This window comes from Epinephelus lanceolatus, chromosome 20, assembly GCF_041903045.1.
Source record: "Epinephelus lanceolatus isolate andai-2023 chromosome 20, ASM4190304v1, whole genome shotgun sequence".
Classification (NCBI taxonomy): domain Eukaryota; kingdom Metazoa; phylum Chordata; class Actinopteri; order Perciformes; family Serranidae; genus Epinephelus; species Epinephelus lanceolatus.
Genome location: NC_135753.1, coordinates 5649280 through 5673659, shown reverse-complemented (window position 1 = coordinate 5673659; position 24380 = coordinate 5649280). Strand labels below are relative to the sequence as shown.

Below are 24380 nucleotides of genomic sequence, written 5' to 3'. Positions count from 1 at the left end.
CATACCAACTCTTTTATATACTGTTAGGTAGTTTAAAGGGATATTTTGCAGATTTTCAACCAGCTTTGTATCAATACAGTGTGAGTAGTATGTGAACTGAAGTGAAGTTCCCTCCATCTAACCAGTGCCCAAATCTCCCTGCTTATTTTCAGTGGCTTTCAGAATGTTGCTCAAACTACTACGTCTGCAATTTTTGTATGCCTGCCATCATGGACACAAAGAGTATAAAAGCAGATTAAAAGAGAGAGCCGCCCCTCTCAAACTCAGATAAAACTCAGATCAAATGGTAAAATTAGGCAGTGCTGATCAAATGCGAACCAAGATTCTGTTACTGCGATACCTATTTCTCACCTAAAAAATGCAGTGCATTCTGGTAGTTTCTACCTCTTGAGCTAAAAGGAATACTGCAGCCTTTTTTCTGTTTTCTCTGGTCACGTAGCACCATCTTTAGTGAGTATGCAAAAAGTATATATAATAAATGTAATTTTTCAAGCTATGAATTGATGAAAAGTCTGCTAGCTGCTAGGCTAAGTTATGCAACATAAAAGGTGTTTAAGCTAATATGCTTAGGTGTTTAAGCTAATAACAAATGACTTGCAAAAAACAACTGACATCTCTATGAAGCTTGTCAGTTTTTAATGAGCTGAATTTTATACTTTTGCTAAATAATCCATGTTTTATGGCTGTTGGGCAGAGTTAGTAGTCTTTAAAACAGATAGAGCTGAAGTTTTAGGAAAAAGATGATAGTTTGGGTTAAAATAAAAAGATTTCTTCCAGTAAGGGCTCTCTGTCAGAAAGCCCTGATGGTTAACTGACCCCCATGTTTTGTTTTGTGTGTGTCACAGAAGGCAATTTAAAGTAAACTCTACTGCACTTCAGTGGTTAGTTATTTACATTTTTTATGCATGGCTTTTTATCTTTCATGACCAAAGGTAAGAAAGAAAGAGGTGGCAGCTTCTTCTGTAACAGACAGTGTTAGATGGGCAGATGATACCCAGCAGGCAATAGTTGTGATTTAAACGTATTGGCTATATTTAGCTCCGATTTAGTCTAGCTACACGTAACCCAAATCTAGCTGATTTAATTTTGAAATTGATTAAATGTAATTTTCACCATTGCAGATGGCATGCAGTATGATATTCAATCACGTATGGAGAGTCAACAGTAATTAAAATATGTTTATCTCCATTTTTTGGACATGGTCTCTACATAGCCGTATAATTGATGACGTCTACACTTTGGCTATGGTTAGACGTCTACCAAATTTTCACTGACAGCCCAAATTCAGCCGTGATTTAGCCTAGATGTCAGGTCTTCATGTAGATGCTATTAGACGTTTTTTAAACCAAAAAATGCTTGCTGGGTATTGTCTTATATCGTTCACAGGCCCCTAAATCGCCTTGAATCGAAATCCTATCGTAGCAGACTTTGTAATATTGGTAAATATCGTATCGTCCAAAGAATCCATATAATATTGTATCGTGAAAACGCTGGTGATTTACACCCCTACTTTCTACTGCATAGACAGCCCAGGTTTATGAAGATACCATCTTTCCAGCTGTGAACTATTTCTTTAAGAAGTAGGATTAGGACACAACACAAAGAGGAACACTTCATCCTTCAGTTTATCACAAACATTCAACATCAACACATCTGATGAGAGATACATGGTTTTTACTGGACAGGAGGGGTATAAAAAACTGTCATCTGAAAGGTAGCTAAGGCTGTCAGACAAATGTAGTGCAGTAAAAAGTACAACATTTACCTCTGAGATGTAAAGAAGAAGTATAATGATGAATAAAAAGGAAATGCTCAAGTCAAGTAAAATCTGACTCTTTCTCCTTGACTGCTGTAACACTGGAATTTCTCAATTGTGGGTTCAATAAAGGTGTATCTTATCTCTTATCTTAAGTACATTACTTGAGTAAATGTACTGTATGTTACATTTCACCACTGCTTGTTGGATAATTGTAATCTACCACATTGGCTACAGAGATTCTCACTATACATTAAGAAAACACTATAATGTGCTACAATAGACTTCATGATGAATAGCAAATAATCATTGTTTTTTTGTTCATTGCTGTAACATGCAATGCAATTGAAGCAAACCTCAAACCCCTCCATTAGGGTGAGGATGTCTTTCTGCAGATGTGTGTCCCTGACCCTCTCCAGGACTCTAACTTTGTCACCATAAACATTATGAATCATCACCACAGATGTTCCCTTCAGTCCAGTTGCTGTAGTCTTTGATTTGGACCTCCTCCAGCGTCTCTGCTCCACATCAAAGCATCCGCTCATTTCGACTAGATTTGCATTTTTTCTGCCAATTAAAAGCAGAGGTCGGGTTTGTTTACATCTGCTGCGCTGGCTTCATTTTCCTCAGTGTGACATTAAACACCAAATAAAGCTGAAATCCCAGGAAACCATCGTAAATGTGTCTTTATGCAGCGGGAGGGAGGTTAGACACATAAAATATTAATTCAGAAATAAATATAAATACTGATGTTGTTGCATGTGCACCAGCAATGTGCACACCTAATGTTTGCAGTGACATTCAGAGAATTTTGGAAACTTTTATGTCAGATCTATTTCAATTGCCAGTCAATGTTTCATTCAGTAGTATGGATAAATGTCAGTTTATTCAACATATAACTGACATCCTGCTGTTGTGTTTTGTGTTTGTTTTCTGTCTATATTGTCTTGTTACAAGGTGCTGTGTATTTCCTGCTTTTCATTTTATTTTCTTGTGTCATATTTTTTTAAATTAGAAACACTGCTTCTAAAGAACATGGTTAAACATGTTTGTATTGACTTTAAACTTTTTAGTTACACCCAACCGCAACTCTCAGGGTTCCCACACATTTTTACCAATGAATTTTCGAACCCTTTAACAAAACTTTCTTATAACATATGACTTTATTTGTAGTCATTTATATGTGTAGTTCTATACAGTGATTGAGCTGTACATTATTAAACACACATTTCCATTTTCAGATAAACAAACTGCTTGCATTGCTAACTTTACTCGCTCATTAGAAATTCCCACCACCAACTAGCTGTATATACCAACAGACCAGAATGGCACATACAAGTATTTCACAGGCCCCTCCCCTTTTTGGGGGACAGAAAACCAAAAAGTCCTGTAGATATCAATGCAATGTGAAACGTGTTTGCGTTATGATTTCTACAAATTTATATGCATTCATTTGCAATACCGTCACATCCTGTCATGTCCCGTCATATCCCGTCATGTCCTGTAAGTCTTCCCCCGTCCACATAGATCTATGACCCAACAGAGTGGCTGGATATTGATTATCTGGGCATCCAGATCATGATACCTTGTAATTCCATCAAATATGTGTATTCAATTGGATTACCAGGTGTTGTTAGGTTGTAAAGTGTTGTCTGTAAATAACCAACCTGTTAACACCCAACTCTTTGATCTGATTAAAGTCCGATGCCACTCTTTTGTGTGACTGTAACAGCAGCAGCCTGTTTGGTCAGAGAATGGACCCACTGGTCCATGTGGGTTCAGTACTGTTGCTGTTATGAGATGTGATGGTTGGTCTGTGTGGAATTCCCCCCCTCCCAGAGGAGACGACTGGTATTTTGTGGTGGCATGTCATTGCATCTCACCAGTTAAGGAGCTAAAATTTGTGTGATCTCCTGGGTGTTGTATTTCCATCACAACAATCAGAACTGGAGCCAATAAATTCAAGTGACTACTGCACCTACTGTCTTTTCACCCAGATGTAAATGACAATTGTAAGCTTTCCCACTATATCCAAAAGCCAGATGTCATTGTGTGTTCTTTGTGCAGTGTAAATGGGGCTCTAGAGTGAGTTAAGTTGATCTACATTTTCCCAACAGGTAAGTGTAAGTATGAAGTAAAAAGACGGTATAATTAGGTTCAATGGTAGGTTTACAGATTTGTAAAATCAAAAATGTGGACTTCTACACAGAAGAGCATGACTCATTTTGACGAAAAGAAATAATTATATGGATAGATGAAATTAGATCAAATGTGTGTTCTTTTAAGCTAAGCTAATATTTGGAAAATTAAATTTAAGTAATTTTCAGACTTTTTATGGTGCTACACACACCCTGACTGAAAACACAAAGTGTGCCTGCCACACATGCACACCACTGATGTAAACACACACACAGGCAGCACATTAGGATAATGAATTTAGATAGAGAACACAGAGAACAGAGCAGAAATCAATGTGATGTTCAACACGGTGAAACATCACAACAACACACACAAACACACACACACCTGTCCACCTACTTCAGTGTGTGGAACGAATGGTGCAGAAGAGTTTGCTGATCCGGAGCGGAGCACTGGAACAGAGAAGATGGATGGCTGGGTGGATGTATGGATGGATGGATGGATGGGTTGGTTGGCGATCAGGTTCGGGTCACAGGCTGATGTGTCCCAGACGGATTCTTCTGCCAGTCTGAACACTGGAGGAAGCAATCGATGGGGGGGGACGTCGGAGGCCTTGATCCACCAGGCAGAAAGGAGACAGGAGAAAACTCAATCTGCAGCTCACAGCGGTAATTCAAAGAGAGAAACTACCGACAAACAACAAACTAACTCCTGTCAACACTTTCTGGAACTATTTCTCACTTCATCCAGTCAGGTTTTCAACAGTTTGCTGAAGGCCCACAGAAAACAGATATTATTATATACTAGAGCTGCAACAGTACATTGATCGACAGAAACAAAATCACCAACTGTTTTGATCATCGATTAATCTTTAAAGTAATTTTTCACGCATAATGCCAGAAAATGATATTTTCAGCCTCTCAAACATGAGATTTCCTAGGTTTCTCTGTTTCGCATCATGTTAAACAGAACATTTTTGGGTTTTGAACAAAACAAGACATTTAAAGACCTCTGACTTTGAGAAACTGGTATGGACATTTTTCATTATTTTCTGACATTTTATAGACCAAACTATTAATCTATTAATCAAGAAAATAATTGGAAGATGAATAACTAATGAAAATAACCATTACTTGCAGCCCTATTCTGTGTTATATTTCAACTAAAACAGGAAAAATCTGCAGAATCTCCCTTTACACCTCTATAATAATCACAGGTACATCAGCAGAGAAGAAGTTCTGCTTTCAAAGGTCGACTTTCACTATCTAACAATCAGACTTTAAACAGACGTCTTTATTTATCTCTTACACCAAGCTCTGTAGTTCAAGATTCAGGATTCACTTTATTTTCCCACACTGTAGGGAATTTGGATTGGGCTTCTACCTGCACTGCATCAATAAAAATATTGCACAAACATCAAAGGCAAGAGTAAATTTAGGAACCTTTTTTGATTGTACTTTAAGTTTTACAATCAACAGGGACCACAATTTTTTAAAAAAGTTTGCAGTGCTTGTATCTAATCAGGAATTAGATTATTATAATAGAAACAAGAACATTTTAGAGACTGTTTACAGAAGTCTTGTTAAAAGTGTTTTAACTTAAAATATGTGCACTTGGTGTGGGCACCTGCAGGAACAAAGATAGACTGTGCAGAATTACAAACATGGCCAGTAAAATTATTGGAACAGAACAGAAAACAACTGTAAAGCTGGAGCTGGAGTTGGTGTTCTTGGGGGTGCTGCAGCACCAAGAACATTTTCAAAAAGTATTTTATATTAAATGCAATAACTTTGCTAAATTTGTAATCACTCTTCACACCATGTCAGTAATTGTTGTCTCGACTGTGCATGTTGTGTTATGTAGTGTGATTTAACAATGATGTGTTTTAACTGCCCAATGAAGCCAAAGGCAAATTTCCATATTTGTGGGCAATAACAATTATTACTATTACTATTATTATTATTATGCTTATTATTCATTCATTCATTTTCTGTAACTGCTGGTCTCAACGGGGCTGAAGTTGATGTCAGCTGACATTGGGTGAGAGGGGAGTTTCACCCTGGACAGGTCGCCAGACTATCACAGGGCTGACACATAGAGACAGACAACCAGAAATTTAGAGTCACCTATTAACATGCATGTCTTTGGACAATTAAAAAAAAAAAAATCTATGGCTTATATTTAGGGATGTACTAATTGTGAAATTCGAGGCCGATACTGATGATTAAAATGACAATTTGGCCAAAATTAATGTGTTTTTTTTGTTTGTTTATTTGTTTTGTCTTATTTTTTTAGCTCTCATTTATTCCCCATTTCAAGCCAGGAAAACAAAGGAATACAAAATAACTGAACTGTTTTTAAAGCCATACAGTCCTTCATTACACAACCTTTGAACAAGCACAAATTTAATCATACATATTTATGAAATAACCTTTAATGTCACCTTCTTTGACATGAAAAACATGTTTAAAATAATAACTGCATCAAAAGCTTTTTACTATATATGTCATAACTTCCTCTCTAATATCTATTTTATATTTTATATTTTATATATATGTGAAAACATCAACAAATTTCTCCTTCAAACAGCTGTATTTTTTTAAGTTGTCTCCAAAATATACAGTTTACAAGATAACACTGAACACATCATGAGAACATTGTAATTTACCTTCACCCAATAATCATTTTTACTAAATAGACCTTGAACACATCATCATGTAACTCAATGTAACCTCCATTAGCTGTTATTTCTGGCTGCTAGCTGCTAACAGCTAATGTTAAATTACTCTACTCCTGCTGATGTCAACACAGTTTTGTTATTCACAATGTAGCATTATCAGGGAAACAATAGGGTGTGTCCTCTGATGCACTGATAATGACTTTACTGTGTCCTTTCATTCCGATGGTGTCCCTGGGAAGATCTCTGTTCTGCCCAAACACATCTTCTATTGTCCTGCTTTTTAGCATGCAAAATTGATGTGACACAACGGAAAAACATCGGCCACTGCCATCAGTCAATGTCGCATTATTTGCTGATGACAGTCAACAAGGCAAATATCGACCGATACTGATGTTCGGTTGACCTAATAGTCAGACTTTACATTAATGTGCCACAAAAGAAATTTTTAACTATCTTAAGTGATAGCCTACAACTTTTTTTTTAACTAAAAAAAAACACTGACTGACTGGCTTTTTTTAAAACTGTCAGCTCCGTTAGCTCCAACAGAAAATGATTCCTTTCCGGACTAATTCAACGGCTATAAGGCACACCTACACCTGCATAAAGGCTTGACAGAAAATGAGTCTTAAATGGAATTTGGCCATTCTGACAATATCAGGGAGGGACACCTCGCAGCTCAGATTTAAAAGACAAAAACATTTCTTCTCTGTTGCAAAGATTTAAGTCTCATTTTAAGTCATCTACACTGCCAAAAACTTTCAGGGAAATCTTCCCACTCAGATTCCAACATCTCAAAACACACACGTCTGCTTTCAGTCTGAGTGTTTGATAGTGAAGAGGCAGTTGTGACGCTGGATTGAGAGACTGGATAAAAAGCATTTAGCAGCTCAGTGTGAACGGTGACACTGACAGCAGCGTCTGTTGATCTGCAGGATTCAGACTGAAAGCTCCGGTGAGACGGAGAGGGTTCGTCCAGTCAGCTGGGACTGAAGGAAAATCCTCCTTTATTGATCCGTCGCTCCTGCAGAGCCGTCCATCAGTCAGCCGGCTCTGCAGAGACACACAGCGCTGTACCTCTATACCTGTGGGGACTCTCATTGACATAATCCATTCCCGAATACACACACAGGCCTTCAGTCAGCAGCTAAGACTGTTTGACAGCTCTGTGTCTGAACGCAACTGCAGTATTTTTACACCAGGAACTGTGTTTCACAGTTTATCTATTGTTATGAGGTTCATGAGTTGTGAACTAAAATTTTACAAACCTAAACAATAAAAAAACAGGAACATCTCCACTGTAGTCGTATATTACTTTCCATACTGAAGAAGACGTGTTTATACCTTTTACAATGTGGAGAGAGAGACCGCTCGTGACGGATAGGAACTTGGCCAACACTCAAAGTTTGCATAAAGCTGTGGCAGAAAAATAATTTGGCAAGTGATTGTTTGAGTGTTTCTATGGTAGCAAACTGAACACCTTCGGATTTTGGACTGTTTTTAGACAAAACAGGGCATTTTAAAGGTGCTTTATTTAATATTCAGACATTCATAAAGACCTTAAAATTAATCGATTACTTTAGAAAATAACAATGACAATATTTACTAGTTATAGCCCTATTTGTGGGGAAAAAGGCTGGATTGGTGCATCCTTAGTCCTCACTTCCCAAAAATAACCTCAAGATCCAACTCAGACTGGGCCTCACAAAGATAGATGTACAACAGATCATACACACACACACACACACACACACACACACACAGCCCCATTGCACCAGAACAGCAGACATGATGATGATCTAATGCCTCATTTCCTCTGTATGGTTCAGCTGGAAAAAAAAATCTATTTTGGCACCAGGTCCTTTTCTGTATTTTGCTGTCCACTGCACGAGGGGTGAGGGGAAAAAAATTGATACAGCATAGTATTGCAATATTTTGCACTGCAATATTGTATCACTACACAGACACCAAGTATCAATCTTTCATTATATCCATATTCAGTTTCACATATACTGACTTTAATACAACTTTTGTTACTAGAATAATAAAATCAATTGCTTTTTCGATCCGCTAGATGGCGCTGAATTTTTTTTCCCCAGTGAGGTCAGCAGAGGTCTCAGTCAGTGGCATTTGGTAGGAAGATCATCAAAACAAAGATGGAGGCACCGGAGACAGAAATCAGAAATGCAGTGTTGACATTTAAATCAAACGTCTGGAATTATTTGGATTTTTTAACACAGAAGGAGAGGATGTGGAGATGACATGTGATTTGCAAGCAGTATCATATGAGAGTAAAATACTCTGGTAATACTATGAACATGAGGGCTCACCTCACACACCACCATCCAGAGGTATGTAGCGTTAGCCACTGATGGCCAAGCTAACCCTAAACCAACTCCATTGAAAAATCAACCGACACTGGAAACACTTTACTTGACAAAACTACCATCCAACTCAGAGAAAGCTTTTGTTTCATGCTAAAAACACTGGAACCCTGGTATGTGACTCCGTCCCAATGTCTTTTCACCAAGCTCTACAGAGAAGTGAAGCATGAAGCGGAGGAATCTTTGAGAATAGCAGGAAGGGTGGCATTCACTTGTGATGCGTGGACTTCAAGGTCAGTGGAATTATATGTGATGATAATAGCATATTATCTCACAGAGAACTGGCGACTGCTGTCTCACGTCCTCCAAACTAGAGCCATACACGAAAGTCACATTGGAGCAACCCTCGTCCTCCGTGACTCTGTCATGAACGAGCAATAGCTGCTAGTTACCCTGGATTTAGACACCTGTTCAAGGGATAGTGCAGCCAACATGAAAATTCAGCCATTATCATGCATTCAGCCTTTGTATTTTGTTGTTATCCTATTAAATATGTTATTTAAAATTTTCACTGCGCTGCTAAATTTCTTTCTGTGCTCCTAAATTTTTTCAGTTAGGAGCACATGTGCTCCTAGTGAAAAAGGTTAGCGCAGAGCCCTGTTTCAACTCTGTTTTTAGCCTCATTGTCGCCTGTAGCTCTCACTGCCTCTCTGGGCAGAGACTTGTTGTGTGACTTTCCCCCATGTCTGGAGCAAACATTGCAGACCTCATGCAAAATGCAGCACAAGAATGGGGGATCATGGTTGTAACAAACAACGCTTCAAACATGGGTGTTGCCATTTAGTTAGGGGGATACCTGCATGTGAAGCGTTTTACTCACATGCTTTATCTGGCCTTGCAGAGGGCACTGAATCTGCTAACAGTTCAGTGTGTCAGGTGTCTGCAGCATTTATGACTGGTTTTATGACGGTGTTGGTCAGTCTGTCTGCTTTGCATCAAATTTTGCTGCAGTAAAAATCAGTCAGATGAACAGACTGATAACTTTATCTTATGAGGTAGAACTGATGTTGACAAAGGTTTTCCTTTGGAGAAATAAATTGCAATATATTTTATCGCAATAATCAGCATATTGCGATATCCAGTGCTTAATTTGAGCCGGAATGTACTGGAACGCATACCAGGATCTTTTCAGAAAAGGCCCTGGTGCGTTCCGGAACTAATTTGCATGGGTCTAGAACCTTTCCAATCTAAAAACTACATACAGTATTGGCTGATGTCACTAGTGTTGCAGGGTATACTGGTAATGGTAGACTGCGGTACTAAAACTCCACAGTAGCCTACAGTTCAAAGTCAATCGCAAGACGGTGAGTGTCCATGCGCCGTCCCGGCACGCGCTGGTCAATAACGGCACACGCCGGCCATCTGGCACGCAATATGCTGCTGTAGTGGTTTGTTTTCCAGGCATGTGAGTATCTTTGAGCAGTGAAAGTTATTATTTATTTATTTTTACTTGTCGGCAGTGATTTGTTTTCCACAGAGCTCTACGTGCGAGCATTTTACTCGCATTTGCGACTAAAAATAGTTTTGTGCGCACAAATTAAATCACTCAGCTCGCTGTGTGAGTACAGATTTCAACTAGCAGCAGAAAGGAAAATCAAATCCTGCCGGTTGTGGGTTGAACGGGGGTCACAGACAGGATATGGCGGGCAAATACGGCGGAGGCTCTTAGTGCTCCGCGCCGCAACATAACGGCTTACCGGCGAGTCTGACTCCAGGTCCAGTAATTTCCTCTTCTTGGTGTCATGACTGCCCAGTAGTACCTGGACAACTGAGCCATGGCAGCACACAGGTATGTGGCGCGTCAGAGGAGAAACGAGCCGTTCACATTTCTCTCTGTGGCAGGTAACGGTCCACAAACCTCACCGCACTTTAGGGACTGTTCTTTACTTATGAAGGGACTGTTCTTTACTTGTCAGGGGAGGAGGGTGGCTGGTTGATTTTTATTTTATTTATTCATTTTATTTTGATCCCCCCTATGTTAATCACTTATTGATGCTGTATTGAAGTCAATAAGTAATTTATTCCATTGAAATATCATTGATGTATTATAGAAAAGTGATTTATCTTTTTATAAATGACAAAAGGCACATCTGCCTCATTTTTGCTGTGGTATCCTAATACTACTCAGAATCGTGATACTTTCACTGGTATTGTACCGTGGGTCCCAATTTTGGTACGGTGACAACACTAGATGTCACAACCATTCCATTCGGAGTCGCGCAGTGAGGCGGCTCCCCACTTTTGGGAGTGGGGAAACACTGCTCTCTCAGAGGCCCAAAGTGTTCACCTACTTCTAATTTTACAAATTAAGCACTGGCGATACCGCAATAATATCGTATTGTGATAATATCATATTGTGATTCCTCTGGCCATTACCACCCCTACACTGCACTGATAGTACCCCCTCAGAGTAGGCAGGATTCTCAGCTGATCACCATAACAATGCAGCGTGAAGCTACCCTGGAAATCTCGCGAGAGCACAATTTGAATTTGCTCAGCGAGTCACTCTGGCAATCAGTGATGATCCTCATTACCCATGCCCTTGGAGCCGAGCTGCACCAATCATATCGGTGTATCTGATATAGGCGGGCCAGAGGCGAGCTAAACAGATGATGACAGCGCTGCGACGACGAATTCCGTAATCAGTCAGTAAACATTGCAAGATGGCTACGGATGAACACCAGTTGATTGAAACGGCTTTGGCCGCTACAATGAACGAGTTAGACTTAGCTTTTTCTCTAAAAGAGGAACAGAAGACGGCGCTCGAGTCTTTCCTTTGCAAGAAAGACGTTTTTGCTGTTTTGCTGACCAGATACGGCAAGAGTCTAATCTACCAGTTAGTTCCGCTGGTAGCTAAGCTTTGGATATGTCACCCCGTGTATTGTTCTGATTGGTCGTAGTGTTATCCAATTGCGTGCAGTGATATTTACAAATGCATGCTTGGTGCCGCCCCTCGAGTTGGGCCATTTTCATTACTCATGGCCAGACCCTAAATCTTTCTTGATTTGGGTCTGGATTTCCAGGCTAGCGTGAAGCTGCATGACATCATCTTCAACACTCTATCCTTTTATTAGCAACAAACAGGGGAACGTCTGCACATTGTCAATTGTATGGTGCAGAGTGGATGGTTTACAGCGTAGTGTATGGCGTAGTGTAAGTTGTTGTGTCTGTAGTGTGTGTCGTAGTGCAAGTAGTGTGCATTATAGTGTATGTAGAATACGGTGTAATGTATGTAGTTTACAGTGTAGTGTACATCATAGTGTCCATAGTGTACATTGTAGTGTGAGTAGTTTACAGTGTACTGTGTATGTAGTGTATGCCGCAGTGTATGTCATAGTGTGCAGTGTAGTGTATGTTGTGGTGTACAACGTAGTGTCCCTCATAGTGCAAGTACTATACGTTGTCATGTACGTCATAGTAAACGTTGTAGTGTATGAGCTAGTGTACGTCGTAGTGTACTTCATAGTGTATGTCATAGTGCAAGTAGGGCGCATCATAGTATACTTCACAGCGTACTATATGTAGTGTATGCCGCAGTGTACATTGTAGTGTGTGTAGTGTAAGTAGAGGACAGCACAGTTTTGCGGGCTGCCATTTTTTAATATCTGGGTCAAGTGAATAAGAAAATTGCAGTCTTGTCACATTGCATGTATCTCATAGTGTACATAGTGTGTGTCGTAGTGTGCAGTGTAGTGTAAATAGTGTACAGTGTAGTCTATGTCTTAGTCTTCATCATAGTGCAATTAGTGTACATTGTCATGTACATTGTAGTGTACATAGCAGTAAACTTTGTAGCTAACTTTGTAGTGTACATGTTGTAGTGTACGTTGTAGTGTACGTCGTAGTGTGCTTCGTAGAGTATGTTGTAGTGTAGTGTAGTAGAGCCAAGCCGTACCATCTGCGGAAATGTGACTCGTGATAAACTGCGTTTTAACCAATGAACACATTCTGTGGTCCACATCAGCATGTACCTGACTACACAGAAGACACACAGTGTAAACACAATCACTGCATCTCTCTCTCTCTCTCACACACACACACACACACACACACACACACACACAATTGCCGTTGACCTTTACACTAAAAGACAGCAGGACATCAACAAACAGGATGTGTCTCTGACCTTTCACACATCCACTGCTAAAGAGCATACTGTACACACACACACACACACACACACACACTCGAGTCGGGTATTAAAGCCATTGTGTGGCAGAGTATCTGTGTTGTCCTCTCTCACAAAACAAGTGTCCACTCTAAATACAAATGTCTTCCCTCATCCTTATCATGGTTCACTCTGATAACACTGTCCACCCCTGAACATGATGTCATCAAACCATGGAAAACAGTTGTATCAAACTTAAAAGCTTCTTAAAGGGACCTCACAGGAACTTTTTGGAACATCTGGGGCATAACAAACTTAAGTCTAATGTCTGTAACCATGTGGTTAAATGTAACTAAGTGCATTTACTCAAGTGCTGTACTGAAGGACAAATTCTGTACTCCTCTCACAGAGATGAACTTCTCACTACACTACATTTACCTGACAGTTTCAGTTAAGATATATATATACAGTACAGGCCAAAAGTTTGGACACACCTTCTCATCCAATGCGTTTTCTTTATTTTCATGACTATTTACATTGTAGATTCTCACTGAAGGCATCAAAACTATGAATGAACACATGTGGAGTTATGTACTTAACAAAAAAAGGTGAAATAACTGAAAACATGTTTTATATTCTAGTTTCTTCAAAATAGCCACCCTTTGCTCTGATTACTGCTTTGCACACTCTTGGCATTCCCTCCATGAGCTTCAAGAGGTAGTCACCTGAAATGGTTTTCCAACAGTCTTGAAGGAGTTCCCAGAGGTGTTTAGCACTTGTTGGCCCCTTTGCCTTCACTCTGCGGTCCAGCTCACCCCAAACCATCTCGACTGGGTTCAGGTCCGGTGACTGTGGAGGCCAGGTCATCTGCCGCAGCACTCCATCACTCTCCTTCTTGGTCAAATAGCCCTTACACAGCCTAGGTGTGTTTGGGGTCATTGTCCTGTTGAAAAATAAATGATCGTCCAACTAAATGATTGTCCAACGGATGGGATGGCATGTCGCTGCAGGATGCTGTGGTAGCCATGCTGGTTCAGTGTGCCTTCAATTTTGAATAAATCCCCAACAGTGCCACCAGCAAAACACCCCCACACCATCACACCTCCTCCTCCATGCTTCACAGTGGGAACCAGGCATGTGGAATCCATCCGTTCACCTTTTCTGCATCTCACAAAGACACGGCAGTTGGAACCAAAGATCTCAAATTTGGACTCATCAGACCAAAGCACAGATTTCCACTGGTCTAATGTCCATTCCTTGTGTTTCTTGGCCCAAACAAATCTCTTCTGCTTGTTGCCTCTCCTTAGCAGTGGTTTCCTAGCAGCTATTTGACCATGAAGGCCTGATTCGCGCAGTCTCCTCTTAACAGTTGTTCTAGAGATGGGTCTGCTGCTAGAACTCTGTGTGGCATTCATCTGGTCTCTGATCTGAGCTGCTGTTAACTTGCCATTTCTGAGGCTGGTGACTCGGATGAACTTATCCTCAGAAGCAGAGGTGACTCTTGGTCTTCCTTTCCTGGGTCGGTCCTCATGTGTGCCAGTTTGGTTGTAGCGCTTGATGGTTTTTGCGACTCCACTTGGGGACACATTTAAAGTTTTTGCAATTTTCCGGACTGACTGACCTTCATTTCTTAAAGTAATGATGGCCACTCGTTTTTCTTTAGTTAGCTGATTGGTTCTTGCCATAATATGAATTTTAACAGTAGTCCAATAGAGCTGTCGGCTGTGTATTAACCTGACTTCTGCACAACACAACTGATGGTCCCAACCCCATTGATAAAGCAAGAAATTCCACTAATTAACCCTGATAAGGCACACCTGTGAAGTGGAAACCATTTCAGGTGACTACCTCTTGAAGCTCATTGAGAGAATGCCAAGAGTGTGCAAAGCAGTAATCAGAGCAAAGGGTGTCTATTTTGAAGAAACTAGAATATAAAACATGTTTTCAGTTATTTCACCTTTTTTTGTCAAGTACATAACTCCACATGTGTTCATTCATAGTTTTGATGCCTTCAGTGAGAATCTACAATGTAAATAGTCATGAAAATAAAGAAAACGCATTGAATGAGAAGGTGTGGGAACTTTTGGCCTGTACTGTATATATATATATATATATATATATTTATATATATATATATACACACATACATATGCACATATTTATATATATATAAATATATATATATACACACATATATACACACACACACACACACACACACATATATATATATATATATATATATATATATATATATACATACACACATATATACACACACACACATAAATATATATGTAGAGAGAGAGAGAGAGAGTGAGAACGAGAGCGAGAGAGATATGTGTGTATTGGGAATTTCATCATAATAAATAACTCCAAGCAGCTTTTTCCTGCATAATGCTCAGTTAAAAAAATAAACTTTTCACATCGGTGTGTATAGAACAACATTCAAGCTGATACTGATTATCTGCGATGAGCCAGCATTGGCTGATAAAATTGTTCCAACCGATAGATCGGTCGGGCTCTAGTTCAAATTCACCAAAGTCACACAAAAACACAAACTAATTAAAGCTGTAAGCAGCAATGAAAGGGCCCTTGCAGTCCACGCGTGTCGGGGCATGCTGCCATCAGGGGCCGTGCACCTAGAAGTCTTGTCAGCTGTAATAAATAAAAAAATAAACGTTATCTCTTACTTACATTTCCAGTATACAGGTTTTTCCAAAAAGTAGAAGCTGAATACATGCCCAATAGTTCAAGGTCTTCTGACTCTTTAAAAGTTGACATGGTGTCTCTAGCTCAAAGTATGAGGGACAAGAAGAGGTTGAAAGTCGATGAGTTTTGAAGAGGATTTGAAGATTTTCCAATTTACTTTCGTTCACACTAATTAGACTGCCACCAGAGTGCCACCTACTGGCCGATTTGCACTGAATTTTGCACAATCCCTCATCGGGCCATGGAACACAATTAGCAAAAGTGTTGTGGTAATCGGACTGTATTTGGTCAAGATATGAAAGACTGTCTGTTTTGAAAACAATGTGCAGGAATTTGCTGTTTTATATTTTGGGCGTTTTTTGGACGATCAAAATTCTTTTGATAACTTCTTGTCAGGAGGGTCCACAGATACTACATGCAAAGTTTGGTGCAAATCGGTCAAATCGCCTAGGAGGAGTTCGAAAAAGTACGTTTTTCATTTGTTGCGATTTAGCGAATGGAAAGTTACAGCAAAGTGGGCGTGGCTTACACCACACAATTCAGCTGAATTCAGAGAACACGTAAATAGAAGGTTTAACAATGTGCGACATATTATGTGGGAGTTATTTGCCAAAAATGCTTTTGCATTGAAAATAGCGCCACCTGCTGGTCATTTTTGGTGTATGAGTTACAGGGGGCAGTCTTTACCACCCCTATCAATTTTATTTCCATGAGTGTTATGGTGTTGGCACAGTGCCAAATATTAAATTAGACGGCCACCAGAGCGCCACCTAGTGGCGGATCGGTAAGTCCTTCATCAGATATCCTCAGGAGGGCATTGACAATAATTATACCAAGTTTCGTTTTAATCCGCCCAACCGATGTTGAGATATAAAATACTTCAATTTAAAGAGCGCCACCTTGTGGTCATCACCCGAAACTTTGCACAGAGCCTCAAGGGCTCATGGGGAAGTAGTAAAATGAGTTTCATGTCATTCAGACCTACCAATGTGGAGATATGCAACACTGAGTATTCTTTGGAATATCAAAATTCTTTTAATAACTTTTTTAAGAGTCCACAGATGCTGTGTGCAAAGTTTCGTGCAAATCGGTGAAACTGCCTAGGAGGAGTTCGAAAAAGTAGATTTGCAACATTTTGCGAATTTGCGGAAAAAAAAAAAAAAAACGGTAGGCGGAAATGGGCTTGGCCTATATCAAGAGAATCAGCACAATTCACTGAACACGTGGATATAAGGTTTTTGAATGTGCGACAAAGTATATGGAAGTTATGACCCAAAAGGCTCTTTCCTTAATAATAGTGCCACCTAGTGGTGGAAATTCAGGACGACAATAGATTATAAAATTTTTCGCCAGGTGTGACTTATATTCCAAGTTTGGTGAATTTTGGGATATGTTCAGGCAGTGAAAAATGCGATCATATGAGCGGAAGAAAAAATAAAATAAAATAAAAAAATAATCGGGAGAAAAACAATAGGGACCTCGCAGGTCTCCTGCTCGGGCCCTAACTACCTGATGGAAGCAGCAGTGGAGCAGCAGCTCCTGTGTTCAGCAAGCTAAAATTATTGTTTTTTGTGAGTGGAGTGTGGTGGCTTTGACGAGAGCGGAACTGGCAGTCTGATGGGAAGGTAAAGCAGTTCATTTGTTAGCTTCCGTGTCAGACCCCTGCCTGCTTCTCCATACTGGGGCGTGCCCACTGACATCTCCTTTGGGTACACAAGTAGGCCCAGCTTCAAACGCACACACAAAAAAAATGAACCAACCCTTTAATGCATGAATCAGAATCATTCAATGACATCATAATAATAGTATAACAGTCACAGGTGACGTTTTTATACTTTTAATTCTTTACTTTATTCTGATTATAATTGGAGTGAATTTACTTGAACCTAATAAGACCAAGATAGCGCTGCGGATGGCCACCTCTGGACTTCGCTCTCTCCTACTTATCCTGGTTTTGTTTATTTTTTATCTTTCTGCTCCCCCTCTCCTCACCTTTACCAGAGAGGAACTCCTACACATTGGTCAGTCCTACACTGGAAATTTGTTGCCAGTTTTCAACGACCCAGCAAGTTTTGCAGAGATTTTGGTCGGAGGCGCAGCAGCTCTCCTTGGGATTTGCTGGAGACGGAGACGGGGCAAGCGCGCGGGAGTGCTGGTGAGGCTACGGCAGCGGGGATTACACGCTCCGCTCCCGTCTATACACCTGGCGAATGTCCGCTCTCTGGCAAATAAGATGGACGAGTTGCTGCTGCTCACTCATAAAAACTCGGTCTTAAGCACATCTGCCACCTTGTGTTAAACCAAAACCTGGCTCAGTGAACACATCCCGGACAGCACATTACGGCTGCCAGGATTCCAACTTTTCCGAGCGGACCGCATCACAGAGCTCTCTGGGAAAACAAAGGGAGGCGGAACGTGCTTCTACATAAACAAAGGTTGTTGTACAGATGTCACAGTGTTAAAGAAGTCATGCAGCCCTCATTTAGAGAGACTCATCATAAATTGTAAACCATTTTATTCACCACGGGAGTTTTCCTCGTTTGTTCTGGTCGGTGTTTACATTCCACCTAATGGTGCGGACACACCAAACTGACATCAAAGAACTAGCGGCGACGAAAGCCAACTGTTGCGTCGTCTACGTCGCCTCACGTCGCCCTGTGTCAGTTGCATTTGAACACACTACACAGACTACATCCAACAGCCAAGTAGCACGTATGTTCTGTGCCTGCGTGAGAGGAAATGACGCAAAAAGGGAAACCGGAAGTCCAAGGAATCCATGAGATCAACAAAGTAGCAGGAGTAGTAGGAGTCCTGTCAGCCGAGCATTGCAGCCCCTCCATGGACTATTACATCCAGATGGTCCCGGTGTTTCCTCTGCAGGCTCCACTTCACTCAGCTGCCCGACAAACCCGCTGCTTCATCCCACTTTAACCTGAATTACAAACCAGGGCTCGGTGCTCTGGTTGGATCCAAACGGAGAGCTGGGGCTAGCTGGGAGGCTAGCGGAGGCTAACTGGCTGTGCTTCCCTCCGGTCATGCTGCGGCTAACTCTCCGCTAGCCGCTCCCAGCTAGCTCAAGTTTGTTATTCAGGTTAAAGTGGGAAGAAGCAGCGGATCTGTCGGGCAGCTGAATGAAGTGGAGCCTGAGGAGGAAGCACCTGTTAGCCCTGGTTTCACTGCAGGCAGATTCACTCACTACAGGGGCGAGGAAATAAAACCTGAACAGCCAATCAGAGTGATGTCTGTCACCGACAAGCTCCACTGCCGATTCAACATGCTCAATCGGCCGAAAAGCCACCAACGCCGACGCCGAAGTGCCCACGGTGCGGGACACACTGCAAAAACTAGGCCGACAGACACTCACAGACGGCCCAACTTTGGTCGACGGCCGACTGTCGGCTTGATGTGTCAGGGCCTTAAGGGATGTGTAACGGAGGCGTTACAACACCTAGCTGACCGGGTAACAGACGTGGAGAAAAAACATCCAGACTCCCTGCTCATCATCCTAGGGGATTTTAACAGAGCAAACCTCTCTCACGAACTTCCCAGATTCAAACAGCACATAAAATTCTCCACCAGGGACTCTAACACACTGGACCACTGCTACACAGTTTTAAAGCTTACGGATACGGGCCAAACAGAGCAGTACCACCGGGAACCGTGGGGGCAGTGTTGCTGCCACTACCCGATACATAGCTCTAGTGAGACACGAAGAAGAAATAACACTTCAATTTCTCTCATCGGCAGTACAAGAGAAAAGAATTCTATGTATTTAACAGCCTCACCGACCACCACCTCCTACAACGCTGCCTCTGTTTTTGTCTTTTCTGCAAGAGGTACATTATCAATATCTCCTCCACAGTCGCCATGTTTGTTTTTGAGTTTGTTGTTGTCATAAACTTTTGATGCTGGCTGCCTCCTGGTGGATTTAATGGTTAACATCCAGGCCAATGTAAAGGGCACATGGAAGTATGTGGGCAGTGACGGTAACATTGTTTGAAACGGACATGTACATTTTCGTACGTAAAGGGAGCATAAATGGGCCTTAAGCCAGTAGGTAAGGACTGTAAGGAAGTGGACTGAGGAGTCAAAGCTGGAGCTACAGGCCTGCTTTGACTGCACAGATTGGAGTGTTTTTGAAGCTGCAGCCACAGACCTAAACGAACTGACTGACACTGTGACATCTTACATCAGTTTTTGTGATGAAATGTGTGTGCAGACTAAGACCTTCTGTACATATAACAACAACAAACCCTGGTTCACACCCAAACTCAGGCGGCTGCACCAGACCAAGGAGCAAGGATCAGGCTCTGTACAAGCAGGCCTGAAACAAGCTGACAAAAGAGATCAGGGTAGCCAAGAGGGGCTACAGTGAGCCCCTTTTACACTGCCAGATTTTCGGCGAATGTTTTGCCGGCAAGCTGCGAACGTTTAGACACACAGAGCCGGATTGGCGAGTTGATCCGAGGTGCCCAATTTTCCGCCTCGTAGGGTGGACATATTGGCGGAACCTTTTTGGTTTAAAAAGAACGAGGAGCCCTTCCGCCAGGGAAGGGGCTGTTGATGACTTGTGGGAGGAGCTAGTGATGACGCTGCACGTGCGAGCCACTGGTGGTGGATAAACAGGAAACAGCTGATAGCAGGAATGAGCAGCTGGTACTAGTAGCAAGACGGAAACGCAAACCTACAAACTACAGACACTGTAAAGATGAGCAACTGGGGAGATAAAGAATTGCCCGCCCTCCTTGTCCTCGCAAACGAAGAGGCCATTAACCGTCAAATTACTGGAACGGTGAAGGACAGGCTGACTTACGAGAGAATCGCTGAAGGACTGACCAGCCGCGGCTTCCCTTGGAGTACCTCACTGTTTACATCACGCGCTGAGCTACATGGTTTGTTACTTGCTCATGCCCCCCATTGCCCCAAAAAAGGCACATTCTATACGAACAAAAGTAGGCAGGCGGCATTTTGCTGCACTCCCCGGTTTTGTTTTTATACTGCCAATGCTGAAAGAAGACTGATTGGGCTTTCCTGCCAATTTGCACAATTCCTATTTAAAAAGGGCTTCAGTCAGCAATCCTGTGTCAGTTTGGAGAGGCCTGCAGGACATTACCAACTACAGGAGACCACCCACCCACCCTGTGGAAAACCTCCAACGAGCAGACGACCTGAACAGCTTCTACAGCTTCTACAGGTTTGAAAAGGCCCTTTTCACACGTTCCAACCACACAAAGCGATTACCTGCACCCCCAGCTCCACTAGCCCCCCCACCTGCACTAAAGGTCTGTGAAGAGGATGTGTGTCAGCTCTTCCAGAGACAGGAGACCAGGAAGGCACCGGGACCTGACGGTGTGTCTCCCTCCTGCTTGAGAGTCTGCTCTGACCAGCTGGCCCCTATCTTCACTAGGATCTTCACTGTGTGAAACACCCTCCTGCTTCAAACGCTCCACCATCATCCCGGTCCCCAAGAAGCCCTCCATAACAGGATTAAATGACTACAGGCCCATCGCCCCTGACATCTGTGGTCATGAAATCCTTTGAAAGACTGCTGCTGCGCCACCTGAAGGACATCACAGGCCCGCTGCTGGACCCCCTGCAGTTTGCCTACCGGGCAAACAGGTCAGTGGCTGATGCAGTCAGCATGGGACTGCACTACATCCTGCACCACCTCGACTCCCCAGGGACTTACGCAAGGATCCTGTTTGGGGACTTCAGCTCGGCTTTCAACACCATCATCCCTGAAATACTCCACAAGAAGCTCATCCAGCTCACGGTGCCTGCCTCCACCTCTCAGTGGATTACCAGCTTCTTGACTGACAGGAGGCAGCAAGTGAGGTTGAGGAGCATCACATCCGGCTCCCGGTCCATCAGCACTGGCGCCCCCCAGGGGTGTGTCCTCTCCCCACTGCTCTTCTCCCTGTATACCAATGACTGCACCTCAGGGGACCCCTCGGTGAAACTCCTGAAATTTGCGGACGACACCACAGTCATCAGTCCAATACAGGACTGTGATGAGTCTGCTTACAGACAGGAGGTGGAGCACCTGGTCCTCTGGTGTGGTCAGGACCACCTGGAGCTGAACCCGCTCAAGACTGTGGAGATGACAGTGGACTTAAGGAGAAGCCCCCCAACACTGCCCTGCCTCACCATCCTCAACAGCACAGTGTCTACTGGACACCTTCAGGTTTCTCGGTTCCACAATCTCTCTGGACCTGAAGTGGACCTCCCATATAGACACTGTCCGGAAAAAGGCCCAGCAGAGGCTGTACTTCCTGCGACAGCTCAGGAAGCTCAACCTAAGGGCTGTGCGGTATACCAGTTCGTACCGAAAACCGGTATTTATTTTCGTTAGGATATGAATTTTTCATATACCGCAATACCGGTGAATAGCCCACACAACGTCCGGAATGTGCACGCGCGACGGGAAAGTGTTTCAGCGGGGACCTATTTCACTGCTGCACACCACAGGCATGCTAGAGCTGGTGAGAATGAGAGCACAGAGAAAAGTTTAGAGGCGAGAATGGCTGCCGGAGAGAGTCCTGAAAGCGAAGCAACTGTACACGATGACCCAGAAGAACTCATACCAAAAAGAGCAGTGTTTCCCCTATATGCAACTAGCAACGGCACACCGCCATTTACAATTCTCTTCTGCTCTCTGTATCGCGCACGGCGGCGTTTCACCCTGATGCGCACGCGCACACACACACACACACACACACACTAGGGATGCAACGGTCCTTGGTAAAATATTGAACTGTTCGGTCCGCCCTGCACGGATCAATACGCCTTTATGGACTGCAGGTTTTCGGTTTTGCAATTAATTTTGCATTGATGCTTTACAGGCCACTGTGTGTGTGTGCCTATCCACAGGCCGAGTCCATGGATGTATAAAGAGAACGGCCGAGTCAGCCTGCTGCACAAAAGCCCTCCCCGCGAGTTAATGTCCAGTCACTGTTGTGGCTCCGCCCACTCACCCCCTCACACTGTTGTAACTGGAGCCAGGGAAAGTGACACTCGCCTCACACAGAAAAGAAGTGTAAAAAACAAACACAGAGAGAGCCATGGCAAAGGCAAGCGGAGGAGTTGAGAGACAGAAGTTTGAAGAAGCACCGGCTTCATACAAATCTCTGGTGTGGGATCATTTCGGTTTCGCTGTTGAATAAAACGACAAGTGAAAACAGTTAACAGAAATTTCACTGTCTGCAAACGTTGCTTGAAACATGTCTAGTGTTTAACCTACCATTACATTAGGGGGGCACCCCGCTCCGTACCTTGTCCTTTTATTAAATAAACTTAACTTATGTTATTTATCTTATTTACACAACAGCATGTCATTTCTGTCTCTACACGGTGCGCGTTTACAATCCTCCTCTGCTCTCTGTGTCGCGCACAGTGGAGTTCGGCCCTGATGCGTGCGCGCACACACACACACACGCGCACATGTGCGCGCGCTCACACACACACACAAACACACAGACAGGTGAGCACCCGGGCCACATTTTCCTGACCGTGGCCCAAAAACCGAGGTACGGACCGTACCGTGGGCTACCTGTACCATTGCACCCCTAACCCCCACACCCACACACACACAGGGTTGAGCACACTAGAGCTCAGGCCGCATTTTCCTGACCGAAGACGACTCGAGTCGGAGACAATTATAATGGAGCACGCCACTAATGTAGCGGAGCCTGTGTTGCGTTCAGGCGTTGTCACGTAAATAACAAATTCCAGCACTTGAATAGGCCATAACACTACACAGCAGCATGTCAAGTGGGCCGAACCCGAGAAAAATACCGTCAAATACTGTGAAACTGATATGATTTTTTTTAAAAAAATATGATATGAAAATGTTGTCATACTGCCCAGCCCTAGCTAAACCTCCCTCAGGAACTGCTGATCACATCCATCACCATCTGGTTTGGATCTGCCACCAAACTGAACAGGAACAGACTGAAAAGGACAATCAGGTGTGCAGAGAGGATTATTGGGACTGAGCTTGCCTCCATCGAAGACCTGTACAGGTCAAGGGTCAGGAAACAAGCAGGAAACATCACTGTAGACCCCTCACACCCCGGACACAATCTGTTTAAACTCCTCCCCTTTGGTAGACGCTACAGAGCACTGTTCACCAAAACCACCCGTCACAAAGACAGTTTCTTCCCCCAGGCTGTCGCTCTGATGAACTTCTAAACGGCCACAGAGTGGCAGGTCAACAACACTGCATCCTTGTTCATTGTATTTTTTTTTTTATTATTATTTTTTATAATTTTTATATTTTTTAATATTTGATGTATAGTTGTATATTTTGTGTATATTGTATATTCCACTTCTTGCCAAAATTTGTATACTTATGTCATTTCTGGTACTTTTCAGAGCTAGTCTACCGGAGTTATACTTACATACTTTTACTGATGTCATATTTTAAAAGAAAGGACTTTTTCTCGTACCACAGTATTTTCAAAGTGTACTATTAGTACTTTTACCGCAATAAAACACCAAAATATCACTGAGTCATGGTCAGGTCACACTGTGATGAGGTAAATTGACAGAAAGGTCATTAAAAACTGGCACACACGTGCACACAGTTAAACCACGTGCATGCAT

The 24380-nt window shown here is 42.5% G+C and overlaps 1 protein-coding gene across 2 annotated transcripts in view; it reads right to left on the bottom strand.

Annotated features, from left to right (window-relative positions):
- Positions 1-24380, bottom strand: part of fars2 (phenylalanyl-tRNA synthetase 2, mitochondrial) — a 274923-nt gene that overhangs the window by 249957 nt on the left and 586 nt on the right. Inside the window, exon 2 of one of the 2 annotated variants that reach the window (XM_078162944.1) lies at positions 4283-4507. The gene's annotated coding sequence lies outside the window, so the exon portion shown is untranslated. The remainder of the gene's footprint in view (positions 1-4282; positions 4508-24380) is intronic. The other variant, XM_078162943.1, reaches the window with a different exon arrangement.